This window comes from Crocodylus porosus, unplaced genomic scaffold (assembly GCF_001723895.1).
Source record: "Crocodylus porosus isolate Cpor-Errol unplaced genomic scaffold, CroPor_comp1, whole genome shotgun sequence".
In the NCBI taxonomy this organism is placed as follows: domain Eukaryota; kingdom Metazoa; phylum Chordata; order Crocodylia; family Crocodylidae; genus Crocodylus; species Crocodylus porosus.
The window spans coordinates 4,179,417-4,193,771 of record NW_017728948.1 but is presented as its reverse complement, the minus strand read 5'-3'; the positions used below and the strand labels follow the sequence as shown (position 1 = coordinate 4,193,771).

Genomic DNA, 14,355 nt, shown 5'->3' with positions numbered 1-14,355 from the left:
TAGGCTATGGGAGCTCTGAGTTCCCCTGGTACAGAGCAAGGATTTGAACTTATATCCAAGGGCATGCCTTAATGATCCAGCTCAGTGGCTTTCAACCTTTTTTCATCTGTGGACCCCTAAACAATTTTGAATGGAGGCGTGGACCCTTTTGAATTGTAAGTGTGATTATTCACATACTTTTGATCATAGTAGACCCCTTAGACATAGTCTGCGGACCCCCAGGTATCTGCAGTTGAAAACCATTGACCTAGCTCACTGGATATTCCATGGGCGGGCTTTTCTGTCTCTCCTGTTGGAGCAGCTCTATGTTGTATCAAATTAAACCTCTTACTAGAGAAACCACCTGCACCTCAATGACAGGTATCCATGCTGAATGCCCTAACAGCTGGGCACTAGAGTCAGTCTCTCTCCCGTGTGTGTGCGTGTGTATTTTTGCACGTGGAACAACACAACAGGGGAAATTGTAACGCCTCCTAGAATAGCCGATAACATGGTGATTAGAGCATTCATGTGAAGCTGGGTTCAGTTCTCTGCTATCGATCAGGCAGAAGAAGCCTTAGAGGCTGGGTCTCATTCCAGGTGAATGGACTAATCATTAGGTTATTCTGGGGCGGGCTGCACACTGTTTCGATAGGCTTGGAGCATGACTAAAGGTGACATAAGTAGGGAGACAAGGTTCTTTGGGTGAATCTGGTATCTTTTATTAGACCAGCTGAAATAGTTGGAAAACAATGATTAAGCAAGCTTTCGGATTCAAAAACCCTCCGTCAGGCTAAGGAAGTCTCTGCAGCTGGTGTGTGCTCTTCCTGGGTGGAATGAAAAGTAAAGGAGCCAGAGGCCGGGCTGGTCTGCATGCAAGAAGGGTAGTCAGTGAAAATGTAGATTGAGGAGTCGATGGGTGAGAGACAGGCTGGGGGTGGGGGGAGGAGAGAGAGAGAAGGGGGATGAATAGTGAAGAGTTACCTGGGGAGTCAGCTGTCAGGCAGGTTAAAATGCATCATAAATCCAATGTCTATATTTAGTCCATGATTTTTAGTATCCAGGAGGTTGATGAAGTGGAGTTCCTAGGCTCGTCTCTGAGAAGTGTTTTGTAAGTTCCCTTTGAGGATCAGGACTGAGAAGTTGGAGACCAGATGTTTTTTTTTTTTTGCAAGAAATGTACCCCCTCCGGTAACTGGGTATTCCTGTCTTTGATAGAAGTCCGGTGTGCGTTCATTCTGGTGCGCAGTTGTCGTTTGGTTTCCTACGTATTTTCCATCGGGACATTTGGTGCATTGGATGAGATAGATGACATTTCTGGAGGTGAAGCTGTAAGATGCAGGAATGGTGATGGCTCTGTTGTGGGGTGTAGTCATTGTGGAGGTGGAGGAGATGTATTGGCAGGTTTTGCATTTCTTGTCATGGCGTGGTCTGGATCCATTCGGTGTGTTCTGGGCTTGAGGAAGTTTGCTTCTGGAGATGAGGTTAGCGAGGTTTGGAGCTTGTTTGAAGGCTAGGATGGGTGGCTCTGGGAAGATCTTTTTAGGAATAGGGTCTCTTCCTAGTATGGGTAGGAATTGTTTGAGGATTTTCCGTACAGATTCGAGGGAGGGGTGATGTGTCATAACCAGCGGTGTGCGATTTGTGGGGGTTTTCTTCTGGATTGCAGCAGTTCTTCCCATGGTATCCGGGTGGCTCTTTCAAATGCGTGATCTCTCTCTCTGGAGGAGTGCCCTTGTTGGGTGAAAGCCTTTTTAAGATTGGTGAGGTGGTAATCCTGGGAGTTTTCTTCTGTGTAAATTCGGTGGTATCTGAGGGCTTGGCTGTATATACCAACAAGGACACTCCTCCAGAGAGAGAGATTGCTGGTTATCACCCCTCCCTCGAACCCGTACGGAAAATCCTCAAACAATTCCAACCCATACTAGGAAGAGACCCTATTCTTAAAGACATCTTCCCAGAGCCACCCATCCTAGCCTTGTCATCCAATGCACCAAATGCCCCGATGGAAAATACGTAGGAGACCAAACGACAACTGCGCACCAGAATGAACGCACACTGGACTTCTATCAAAGACAGGAATACCCAGTTACCGGAGGGGGCACATTTCTTGCAAAAAAACCACTCTGTCTCCAACTTCTCAGTCCTGATCCTCAAAGGGAACTTACAAAACACTTCTCAGAGACGAGCCTAGGAACTCCACTTCATCAACCTCCTGGATACTAAAAATCATGGACTAAATATAGACATTGGATTTATGACGCATTTTAACCTGCCTGACAGCTGACTCCCCAGGTAACTCTTCACTATTCATCCCCCTTCTCTCTCTCTCCTCCCCCCACCCCCAGCCTGTCTCTCACCCATCGACTCCTCAATCTACATTTTCACTGACTACCCTTCTTGCATGCAGACCAGCCCGGCCTCTGGCTCCTTTACTTTTCATTCCACCCAGGAAGAGCACATACCAGCTGCAGAGACTTCCTTAGCCTGACGGAGGGTTTTTGAACCCGAAAGCTTGCTTAATCATTGTTTTCCAACTATTTCAGTTGGTCTAATAAAAGATACTAGATTCACCCAACGAACCTTGCCTGCCTATGTCCTTAGACCAGCATGGCTACAACCTACACTCCTGTAACATAAGTAGGGAACCACCTATGTTGAGCAGTTTGTTTTATGGGTCTCGAGGCTTGTTTGACGTACGACTCCAGGGACCTTAGATGTGGAGCAGCATCAGTGCTTAAATGGCTGTGTGCCTGGAAGGTAGGAAAAGCGTCCCCTGGCTGAGAGTTTTGAGGGATATTGCGGGCAGCTAAAGGTGGCCTTCAGTGTCTAAATATCTTTGAAGATCTGGGCTGTAGTTCTGACTGTTAAAAGGAGCAGCAGCAGTTGCCAGGAACCTGGTCTTGATTCATGGCAGAACTGAAGTATGTGCAGAAGCACGTGTCCAAGCTCCATTGTCTTCATTGGGACTTGGGGATGTATTTAAACACGGCTCTGAATCAGGACTAAGCTTTCCCCTTCTTTCCCTTAATGTCAAATATCTGGGTGTGGATCAGTTTGCCTGGTGCAGGAGGGGGGTGTAGTTAGGAACAATGGATGCAATTTAAGAAAAGGAGAAGGTCACAGACAAGTTGGGATTTCTACAGGGAACAAAAGTCAAACATCCTATTGGTTGGGTTTCTTTTGTTCCTGTTCAGTATGGAGATGTTGCCAGGGCAGAGCTCAGAACCTGCCGAGCGCGAGTGAAGCAAGGGCAAGGGCGGCTTCAAAATTAGAAATGTGCAGAAGGAAGGTTTAGACTGGAAATGCTTCCTGGCAGTGAGATGCACTAGGCAGGAGGAGAGGTCTCCCAAGAGAAGAGGTGGAAACTCTAGTGCTCAGGAATTGAAAACCGACTGAATGAGACCATCTAGCAAATTTCTCTCAGCATTTGGCGGACGGGACAAGATGATCTAATTGGTCCCTTCTCTCTCCAGTTCATATGGTTTTTGTTTCCTTTTGCTAAAAGCCTGGAAAGGATGTGAGAGATTCTAGGTATTGGGGCTGAAAACCGAGATTGGTCCCAGTAGCTTATGATTGACTCATTTTTTTTCTTCCGGTTGCTCCTTCTGCTGTTCCAAAATGTCCATTTCTAATTTTAAAAAAGTCTTGTCCTTGTCTTCTGCAGGTTTTTGTTCCAAATATGAACAGGGTGAAACCAAATGCAGCAGTATCCAAGTCTGTAACGCCCTACAAACCTGCTTGTAAGAGAAGCATGAACCTTGTTAATCTCTGTGGAGTAGCAACTCTGAAACCGATGAGTAGTCATTTCATTGTGAATATTAATAATACTTCATTGTGGGTCAAAGCAGGCAGGGTCCTGTTTTAGTGATCTGTGCATCCCCTTGGGTGAAATCTCACTGTGCCAACTTGTGAGTGGGTCCAAGTTGGAGGCAGAGCTTGGGGAAATACCGGCACTAAATGTTGTTTCCTTCTCCCCAGGCTGCCCCTTTCTCAACAACTTGGTCTGAGAACTGAGGAACATTTGTGAAGTGTCTGGTTTTATCCGTGCAAGTTTTCTGCTCAAGACATGTAGTTTGTAGGGAAGCAAGATTTGTCCTTTGAGGGCTTGTCCTCCCGCACATCCCACTGTGGGTGTCTCCAGCAATTGAGTTTTTTGCTCTGACAGTGCCCATGCAGCTGGTGTGCACTGTGTCTCCCCGCTCCATGCTGCGGACAGCGGGGGTGGCATGTCTTTCCCCTCTACCATTCCTTGTGACTGGGTTGGCACGTTCAACCTCCCTGCCTTCTGACATTTTTTCTTGGCCCTTTTTCTCTTCTAGAACGTTTTTGGGGGAGATGCTCTGATCACTTTTTTTTCTCCCTTTTCCCTTGGTCTCCATCATCCTCTACAATGAGACCCGAGGCATCCCAGGCTCTGGCATGGAGCTTTCCAGCTGAGTGAGGCTCCATTTTTCCTGCTCTTTGGCCAGGCCCATTTCTTTGGTGATGCTTTTCCCCCTCTCCAACCTTTTGCCCTTTTCCATCATTATGGCTTAGACCCAGGGATTCAGGCTGGGTCCATCTTGTAGCAGAGCTGTGCCTACCATGGAGGGGCATACTTCAATACTTAAGAGTGCTTTGACAGGGAGTCTCTGGGAAATGCACCACCCCCCTGAGCTAGAAAAGAGCATGAGGCCTAGGTCCATGCTTATCTGTTGGGTAAGTCAAAGAGGGCAGCCTCTGGTGTCAGACCAGAACAATCAATACAACTATATTTTAAAGATCATAATTAAGTATGGCAGGCTTTAAAGAGTCTTCTCTGCCCAGAGCAGGAAGGCTGGACTCAATGATCTCAAAAGGCCCCTTCCAGCCCTAAACTTCTGTGAATGCATGGCTTCTTGGCTCCAGGAATACCAGTTTGCTGTTACAGAGGCCATCTTCATCCTCCTTGTCTGAGAAAGCCTTCAGTGAGTGCAGACCCAGAGATAGGCCCTGCCTTGGGGTTCTTGGAGAAGATCTCTCTCCTTGCCCCTCCTGGTCCAGGAGGACCTTCTGGCAGTGCCTGGAAAGCGCAGGGACAGGTGCCCAAGGCATTTCTTCACGTTGCCTCCAGCCCCTGCTTACAGTGGATCCATCACCCTGGAGCTGTGAACGCAGGCTCTTGCATCTCCTCGAATGAAACATGATACATCTCAGTGGCTTCTTGCTGCCCTGTCTGCCATGGTGCTGGTCTGGTCTGGTCTGTGACTCCAAGTGACTTGGCAGTTTGGCTGGAACCAAAATCCCAGCTATTCCTCTTGCCATCGAAACACCAAGCCTGCTGAGCTTGAGCCTGCTTAGAAAATAGTCTCTGGCCCCAGGTCTTTTGTGCTGCCAAGAGGGGAACGTGCATGTGAGCAGTCGCTCAGGAGAAAGACTGTGTGCGTACTGGGAAGTGGAGCTCTGTGAGAGATGCTGTCCATGTTCACACTCCACATCTCGCCTCCCTTCTCTTCCTTCGAGTACCACGTGCAGTGGAGAGTCACTTGACTGGGAAATACTAACTGCTCTTTATGTCCGTGGGGTGGGGTATGAGGAGGGGCAGGGCCCATTGCCGCTGCTACAGCAGAAAGTCTCCGAGCTTTGGAAAGGGCGTAGACCCTGCACATCTCAAAGGACTCTGACGTTATCTTCTCTTTACTGATGGCTTTCCATGTTGCATAGTGGAGGTAACTGGGAATGGCTACTGGTGTGAGATCAGACGCAGCACCACTGGTCTGCATGTGAGGTGTGCATGACTCCCTGTCTCATTTTAGGTGTATGAGCACTCCTGTTGCCATTCACATTTGATTATGCATGCAAACACCTGCATGTTCTGCTACTCAGGGTCTCAAGCTGAAGCAGTCAGTTGGACTTCAGTGTGGGTTGATGCAAGGATGGTAGATCTTTTATTTCTTCCTGTTCTCAGAGCCAGGAATTGAGAGCCTGCTTGTGGGCACTTCCACCTCTCATTTCCTAGACAAGTAGGTCTTGGGGGTCTTTCTTTGGGTCCAGGCTTGTTAAGAGGAGGTGATCTGGGAACAACTCTCTCCTGCTTGCACGCGCACACACAGGTGTGAAGTCAGGTTTTGGACAGCGCTGCTAGGTACTGTCTGCAGGGAAGAAAAGCGATGGATGTTGCATTCAACCTCTGCTCAACCCTACCAGCATTCTCACCCAGGAGCACTCTCATTTGCTTCCATGACATTTTAAAAAATTATGCTAATCCTCCTTTTCCTTATGGGCATAAGATAGAATATTTTTCTGTATTAAAGAGGATGCTGTTAAGTGACATTTTAGTTTGTGGCTGAGATTTGTAAAACACCCCTGAAGCCAATGGAAATGTTCCCATGGTTGGGAGGTTTTTTTGTTCTTTTAAATAACTCAGCATCATTGTTCACCCAAACCTTGCAGCATTGTGTTGGAACGTAAGGGCCTGAGAGTGAAGCGGACTAGAAATGAGGGCAAACTGAGCGGCCCGTTTTTCACTGTTCCCTGAGAAAGATACAGGAAATAAGCATATGGGAAAGATGGAGAAAAGCCCCCGGGACATTTGAATGATCCTTTATTGGTACGCTCCAGTCTGTTGCTTGCACATCACCCTGTTGTCTTGCCGTGGCCATGTGGCATGGGCCCTATTTATCTGTATCCCTCTTATTCTTTTTATAGTCAATAATTTTAAAGCTATTATGAACCTCAGGTATTGATTGAAGTTTGATTTCCTAATAATCTTTACAACAACTTTTTTTTTTTAATCTGACAACTTTTTTCTCCTTAAGATCAGTGGCCCCGTGATTTGCTGCTTCCTGTGTATTTAGTAACAGTTTGAGTGTTTTTTTTAAATCATTCTTTTGATGCTCCTGTCCCCTCAACTTCTTTGGTACCAACTCCAAGTCGGAGTGGGCAGGAGTCCAATACTTCAAGCCTTTTAAATACAAATGTGATAAAGAACTAGAGAATATAATTAGAACAATTCTTCACTCCCTCCTTAAGAAGTCACTTCCTTCTCTTTAGTTCTGTGATGCTGAAACTTGTTACAGAAGAGATGGTTGTATAAAGGGGGAGTAATCTTTTTGAAATCATAGCAGTGGCATGGGTGTAAAACCGGTGTGAGATCAGAAGCAGGCCCCGGACAAGTGTTCCAAATCACTGGACACACATAATAGTCAACGCAGACATTAGTTACAATTGAGTTGCTAAGGCAGGGTTTTCTGCTAGTGCGTTGCATAGCCCCATGTCGTTTAATTATTCCACTTCATTGCAAGTTAACAATGAAGAGAAGATAAAAGCTTGGCAACTAGTTTGCTTAAGGGGGATCAATTTATCCTGTCTCTTTGCAAGAGAGTGTAATGGCAGGTTTTCAGGCCAGGGAGAATGCCATCCCCCCTCTGAGATTGTACAGTGTGTGTGATCTAAACATTTTATAAATGGTCCCGAAAAGCCGTGGGATGTGACCAATGGCAGCAATACACCTTGGCTAATCTGGGTTGGTTGGTTTAAAAAAAAAAAAAAGTTTTTGTCCTTATTGACCTACTTTGTGAGAACTGGGTCAGTTGGGCAACCGTTGTGATCAGCTGGTGCCAAAAGCCAGGTATTTCATGGTGCTTGCAGAGTAAATTTGCAAGGGGGAAGGGGACAGCTCGTTAACCCTTCTGTCGATGGTAGAGCATTGCCATTTTGCTGAACTGAGCATTTGCCCAGTGTGCCTTATCCATCTCTCATGGATTGTAACATAGTTACAGAGCCATATCTGGGCTCTGTTGCTTCTGGGCATGACTGGAGATGATCTGGCTTGGGCACATCCCCATCACTTTGCTAGTACTGTATCAAAATGCCACGTAGAATAGCAGCAGCCCAAAGCAAATGTCTGGATGAGAACAATAAAAGCAATCGAGTACTGTTAGCTTTGGTGCTTGGGTCACCTACCAGGAGCTAGGAGACGAGGCCTTTGTTCCTGCCTCTACCGCTGATCTCCTCTTGTGTAGCTGCTCGCTGTGGCTTTGCAGCCTTCCTGGTGGTGGGGCTTGGTGGGTGAGCCTGCCCTGTGATAGGGGAGGAAGACTCTTGTTCTAAAAGAAGCAAAGCAGGTCGATTTTGTGGTCTTCTGAGTCCATTTTTTCTAGTTTTGGTCTCAAGTAATCTCCAGCTCCTACCTTTGGGGCCCACCTGTGCTGTTCCAGCTATTTTATGCTTGTTTAAATGAGTCTGGAATGGGCTACGTGGAGCCTTTGAAAGCTGCTTTCAGATGCAAGGAAACAGAGGGAACCAGGTTTAAAGTGTCTGAAAATTGGGCTGTGTCCCCAGAGTCACCTTCAAGAGCTCCTCATCCGTGTGCTCTATTTTCCTCTCTGAAAGATGTCAAGCTCCTTTGCCAGTCTACAGAGTGCTCTACCTCTGTTATAGGGACTGCCAGGGGTGGGCATTGGAAGTGAAGCAGTATTCGGTTATGGCAAAGCTCGTTCTTTTTCTACTCCACCCACAAGTTGCTAGTAACTCTTGGGAGGGGGTAAGTATTGGGCAGTGTTAAAAATCAGATGCCAAATTTAACATTTTTGGGATGGTCTCTAAAACTAATTGATTACATGAGGAGTCATGCTGAATAACGTCTGGCGTGACACAGCCTGAGGCTGATACAGCTCTTTGAATATTAGTATTTTATGACCCAGTCATGAAGGTGTTCTTCTTTTCCTCTGGATACAAAAAAAAGCAACCAGCTGGGGGTTACCTCTCAAGTGTCTTGGGATCCTTTAGGATCGTGGGAACTATGTGAGATGAATACCATTAAAACAAAGCAAAAGAGCCAATTCTTTCTTCTTCCTGCAAATTTTGTTCCACAAACCAGAGTGGGTAGACTGGTTTAGGGAGGGAAAGAAGTTGTACTAAAAACCTTTAGCTCTTTTTCTACAGAAAACCACAGAAATCGCTAGTGGACCTGGGAAAGTCAAATGCCAGGGATGCTTTTCATATTGCAGTCTTTTAGGGGAAAAGAAAAAAAAAAGTTCTCTCTCTTATTAGAGCTTAGTAAGTTGTTCTCTGTGGAGTAATCCTCTGCCTGGGGCAGCAGCACCAAGGGATAAGTAGGAATTCACCTCCTTGCTGCAGTTGCTTAACTTCCTGTATTTATTTCTCTTCTTTTTGGGTTAGATCATCCTTGAGAGATGTTACACTACAGGTTCCCGAGAAACTCAGGCTGTATTGGTTTGTTCTTCCAAGGATTTTCTTTGGTGCAGTGATGCTCTTAGCTGTGAGAGGCTGGACAAGGTATCATTCTGCCCCTCTATCACTCCTTCCTTCCATCAGTCCTCCTTTCTGCAGGCTTTCTTCTTTCAAGAGAGCAGGGAGCAATTTCTGCTTGGCTCTGTAATTCCCTGATTCTTTTGTACCAAGTGCAGTGACATTCAAAAGGAGACGGGGCTGTGTAACCCCGTGCCAAGTGTTCTGGGCTACATCTGAGAGCCAAAGGCACATTTGACTAGAAAGGGAAACTTCTCTGGAATTAGAGATGTAGATGAGCAGATCAAGACTCCACAATTTGGGAAGAGCTATTGAGAGCTAACCTGTTGGTGAGCAAGTACAGCAGGCTTGTGACTATATTGATGCCTACTTCGTCCCTGAGGTCAGACTCTGCCTTCCAACCAAGAGCTTTGTCCCCACTAGTGATTTCTGTACTAGTTCCCACATAGAAATGAGGGAAGAGGATGCATGGATTTCCAAGGCTGCTTTAAGAGTGGGGGATGAGGGGGGGAGAAGGTTGTTGGAAAAAACTCTGGCAAATTTGTTCAACTTATTTTGTTTTAAACAATTGCTGCTCGCTTGGGAGAAGCCAAGTCAAGCCTTCCTAGTATATGATGATGAAGGATAGTCGATGGGTTAAGGTAGAGCTGGCCAGCTGGCAGCCTGCACACCACATGTGGCCTGTGAGGGGGAAGTTGCAGCCTTTGGGCTCTGGTCTGGCTACTGCTGCTCTCATTGCTCCAGCTGTAGCAGCAGGAGTCAGGCTCCTGCTCCAGCCTCTGGGTTTTGCTTTCTGTGCCTGCTCCGCAGGGCTGGTCAGCATGGCATGGCATAGCACGGGGAGCTGAGGGTGAGTCTGGGGCAGTGTGGGTGTGGGAATGACCTTGCAGTGGAGCGCTGGATGGGGGGAGCATGCACATTGTTCAGCAGGGGTAGGGAGGTCTGCACAGGAGGTGGCCTGGAGGCCCGCCGTTCACATTAGATAAGCCTGCTGGGCATGCGGCTCACTGCCACAGAGAAGTTGGACAACCCTGGGTTAAGGATACTAGGTTGGTCCAACCAGTATGAGCTTTGGCAAAGCACTTAGCGTCAATTCCTACCTGTAAAATGGGAATAATGATCCTTCATCCATCCTGTCTGATTTAGATTGTGAGCACTAATCACTACTACTGATTGTAGTCCTAGACTGGGAGGTCACAAATAACCAGGTGAGGGGCTTGATCAGGAGACTGCATCTGACACTGTCCTCTTAGCTGCATGAGTGCTCTTTCCTGCTTCAAATGGGGACCTGTTGGAGGGACTGTGTTTGGGGTGGGGTGAAGTTTGCACTGCCAACTGTCTGTTAACAGAGTAAAGTGGAGATTTTGTCCAGTGGATCCTGCAGTGTCTGTGATCACTAAAATCTGGTGGAAAATCTGATTTAGAGAAAACTAGGATGATGAGAAACTTGAGGCGAAGGGACTAGACATACACTATATGTTTCTGTTGAAATCAAATAGGAGTCAGCAGCAACTCCTCCCATTGTCTGGTGGCAATGGAAGAAGTTCGGCCTTGACTTTTAAAAATAATTTGTGAAAGATCCATCTTCACACTGAGCAGGTGTCAGCAGCGGGCACAGGTTTCTAGTGGAGGAGTGAATTGATATATCACTAGTAATGGCGATGTCTGGCAAATGCAGCAGGAGAGACTGGGAAGATACATCATCTTATCTGCAGGAGAAGCCTTGCCTGGGGAATGGTGGCTTAACGAGTGTGTGTGTGTGTGTGTGCATGCACACATGTTTATGTAGGTACCTGTACACATCCAGGTGTATGTGTTTTCTTCACTTGCATGCATGCATGCATGTGTGCCTAAAAAAATAATGTCACAGTTTCTCCTCTGGTCAACAATACTCTGAGGCCAGTAACCTGGTATTTCTGGAGTGCTGACCATGGAGGGTGAGAATGAACCTAACCAGTGCTCTGCTAAAAGCAGCTGATTTATTTACTTGTGTTACAGTCGCACCTGGGAGTTGCAACCGTGGCCCAAGGCCCAGTCCAGAATACATGTGTATAATGGGCCGTCCCTGCCCCAGAGAGCCGATGTGGAATTAAACTGTTGCTGGAGTAAGTTCTGTGAGCTTGGGAAAGGGGAAGTGAATTCAGTGAAGCACACGCTGCTGTTGACTTTATTTGGACCCATGGCTTCTCCCACTTGCAGCACAACTGCCAGAGGAGTCGTGAGAGTAGCGTGCCGCAGACTAGAGGCGGCAAACAGGCCCTGTTGGGTGCAGGGAGCTCTGCCTCCAGCAGCAGCATAGTACGTGACCCTCTAGTGTAAAATCCACAAAATAAAATATAAGAAACTGTCCTGGTCAAAATGGCACTGCCTCAGGTCAGCCTTCCCAGGGCTGATTTAAATACACAGGCCCAGACTCCTGTCCTTGCTCACAAAATGTACCTGTCTCTCTGGGTGCCATATCCAAACCAGACGTTGGTGACGCTGGTCTTCCACAGATCCCTTTTCTTTGAGCCATAAGATTTTCCAGTGTCGATGCATTCATCCATTTAGATAAACTCCTGACATAAGTCAACCTGTCTTCCACCATCTCTGCTTCTTTCAGTCTTTCCAGTTATGACCACACTTCCAATTTCCTCTTTCCTCATAAAGTGTCTAAGAAGCTCCAACTGTCTTTTTCTGATGTTAATCAGCACCTTCTTCCTGCAACCTGCTCTTAATGCAATATCTTCATTTGAAGTGTGACTTGTCTAATGTACCTTCAAATGCGCCTTAAGAACAGTTGCTTCAATTCGCTTTTCCATGCTTGGCCATACTGTCCAGGATTAAAGCAAGCCCCTTTCAAGAAAAATGCAATGTTACTCAATTGAAAGGGGAACCAGTGGTTGAATCCTGCTCCTGGTGTCTTTGTTGGAGGGAAGGGACATACGTGTGTACATGCATGCAGTCTCACTGCTGCATCCTGCTGCAGCTTGAAAGGGGCTTGCCTTAATCCAGGGGTGGGTTTGCCTTAATCCATTATTTCAGGCGGAGGGCCGCTTACTGAGTTTTGGCAAGCCATCAAGGGCTGCATAACAGGCAGCCCAGGGCCGATAAATATTAATTTTCTAAATTTTTTAGGGGACCCGTGGGCCAAATAGAATGCCCTGGCAGGCCGCATTTTGCCCACCCCTGCTTTAATCCTTGTGTGTAAGGCAGGTATTCAGGGGAACAATGGGAACATTTTAACCTGAAGACTTGTTTGCACCTTTCTGTGTTGCTGGAGAAGGTTTGTTGGAGGACAGACCTTATGAGGAAAGACTAAGGGATCTGGGACTGTTCAGCCTGGGGAAGAGAAGACCGAGGGGGGACTTGGTAGCCATCTATAAGTATGTAAGGGGTGAATATCAGGAGCTGGGAGGAAAACTGTTCATTAGGGTGCCCCAAGGGAGGACAAGGAGCAATGGCCATAAACTGTCAGGATGGTTTCAGGTTGGATGCAGGGAAGAGCGTCTTTCCGGTAAGGGGAATCAGAATCTGGAGTAGACTTCCCAAGGAGGTGGTGCAGTCTCCAACCTTGGAAGTCTTCAAGAGGAGACTGGACAGACACCTCGCTGGGATCATTTGATCAGTATTCCTGCCCAGAGCAGGGGGGTTGGACTTGATGATCTTTCGTGGTCCCTTCCAGGCCTTCGTTTCTATGATTTCTATGAGAAGCGTGAGCTTAATTTTTCACAGGATTTCCTGTTGGTGACTGTTGCCCCAAGCTCTGGGGATTTGTTATCTAGCTGAGGTTGGTTTTACTTCCTTAAACAGCTCCTGCATGTGTAAGTGTTGTGCTGTTGAGATAAGCCAGCCAGACCTGCCTAGGGAGTGGCAGGCCAAGAGACAGGCTTGACCTACACCTGTGTTACACCGCTGCGATGTCTTACAACTATGGCATCCCTAGCAGTAAGCAAAGATGGTTTCAGTGACTCAGGCAGTGGTGCCCAGAGAGGAATCTGATCCTGCAAGATTGATTGCATCCACTGCAGGCCTAATTGAAACAGAGCACTTCCAGCAGCGGGCCTGATGAGACCCAAGGGTGGCACCAGTTAAGGGTTAGTTATGGTGGGACCTGTCCCACTAAAACTGAATGGAAATAAGGTTTAGGCCATGTAACCTAAGAAGGAGCCCTGAGATGGCAGTGGATTTACTTTCCTAGTGCATAGGCAGTGCTTGATCTGACATCCTGAAGGCAAAGGGGGTAGTGGTCTGCAATCTCTGCTTTCAGTCCAGTAGCAGAAGTGTGACATTTCTGTCTGATGCTTTGGAAATGGATCTGAGCTTTGAAGCTTAGGCCTTGTTTGGGCTCTGAACCTTAGTAAAGGTGAGTGTTGAATACATTGTTTCAGTTCAGTTCTGTCTTTGGTTTGGGGGGAAAGCATTGACTGGGAAGAGCCTGCCTTTTCCTTACCCCTACTAAACCAGCTGACCAGAGAAAAAAATTAAAGGTGTCTGTGTTCAGTGAAGTCCCTTGCAGAGAGCCTGATACCTTTGATTTTTGTGTAGTCTTCGCTTTGAAAAGCCAGTGCTCTATCTCTTGCATGGTTAAAAGCACAGCTGTCTAGTCTCTGACAGTGAAACCCAGTCACTTCCTAGCAGGTGATATTGCTGGCTGCTGTTATTTGGGCTGATTTCAAAAAGGGTAATCTGGGATAAGAGGAGTCCAAGTCTGTCAGGAAGAACTGCATCTCTAAATTGGGTCATTTGACAGTCTCCTTTCCTTCTGTATAAAAGGGTCTCTCCTTTGGTATAAAAGAGCCTTTTCATGAGTTTTATTGATTCTCATGACTGCTGGAGTTGCCACAGACATCATGGGGAATAAAGAAGCTCCCCGTCCCCCTGCCTGTGCATGCCTGTGTGATTCCACAGACCCTGGAAGGGAGCCCAGAGAGGGGGCAAACTCCCCTGACCTAAATGGTGGGTATTAATTGTCCTTGGAAATGACTTCTAGGCTGGGGGGAATGTAATGGAGGCAGCTGAAATGGCTGCTGGGGTGCAGCGCTTGGGACTTCAAAGCTGTCTTAAGGACCACGGCTCTGTGCCTGAATGATACAGAGACAATGAGTGTGAAGAGTGAGACTCTCTAAATTCAGTACCCAGAAGTGGTGGGAATGGGGAATC

At 47.1% G+C, this 14,355-nt stretch overlaps 1 protein-coding gene across 3 annotated transcripts in view; it reads left to right on the top strand.

Annotated features, from left to right (window-relative positions):
* Positions 1-14,355, top strand: part of PTPRA (protein tyrosine phosphatase, receptor type A) — a 146,140-nt gene that overhangs the window by 56,949 nt on the left and 74,836 nt on the right. The window contains exon 1 of one of the 3 annotated variants that reach the window (XM_019552975.1): positions 11,943-11,958. The exons of the other annotated variants lie outside the window; for them this stretch is intronic. The gene's annotated coding sequence lies outside the window, so the exon portion shown is untranslated. Of the gene's footprint in view, positions 1-11,942; positions 11,959-14,355 lie in introns of those variants that run through there. 3 annotated transcript variants of the gene reach the window in all.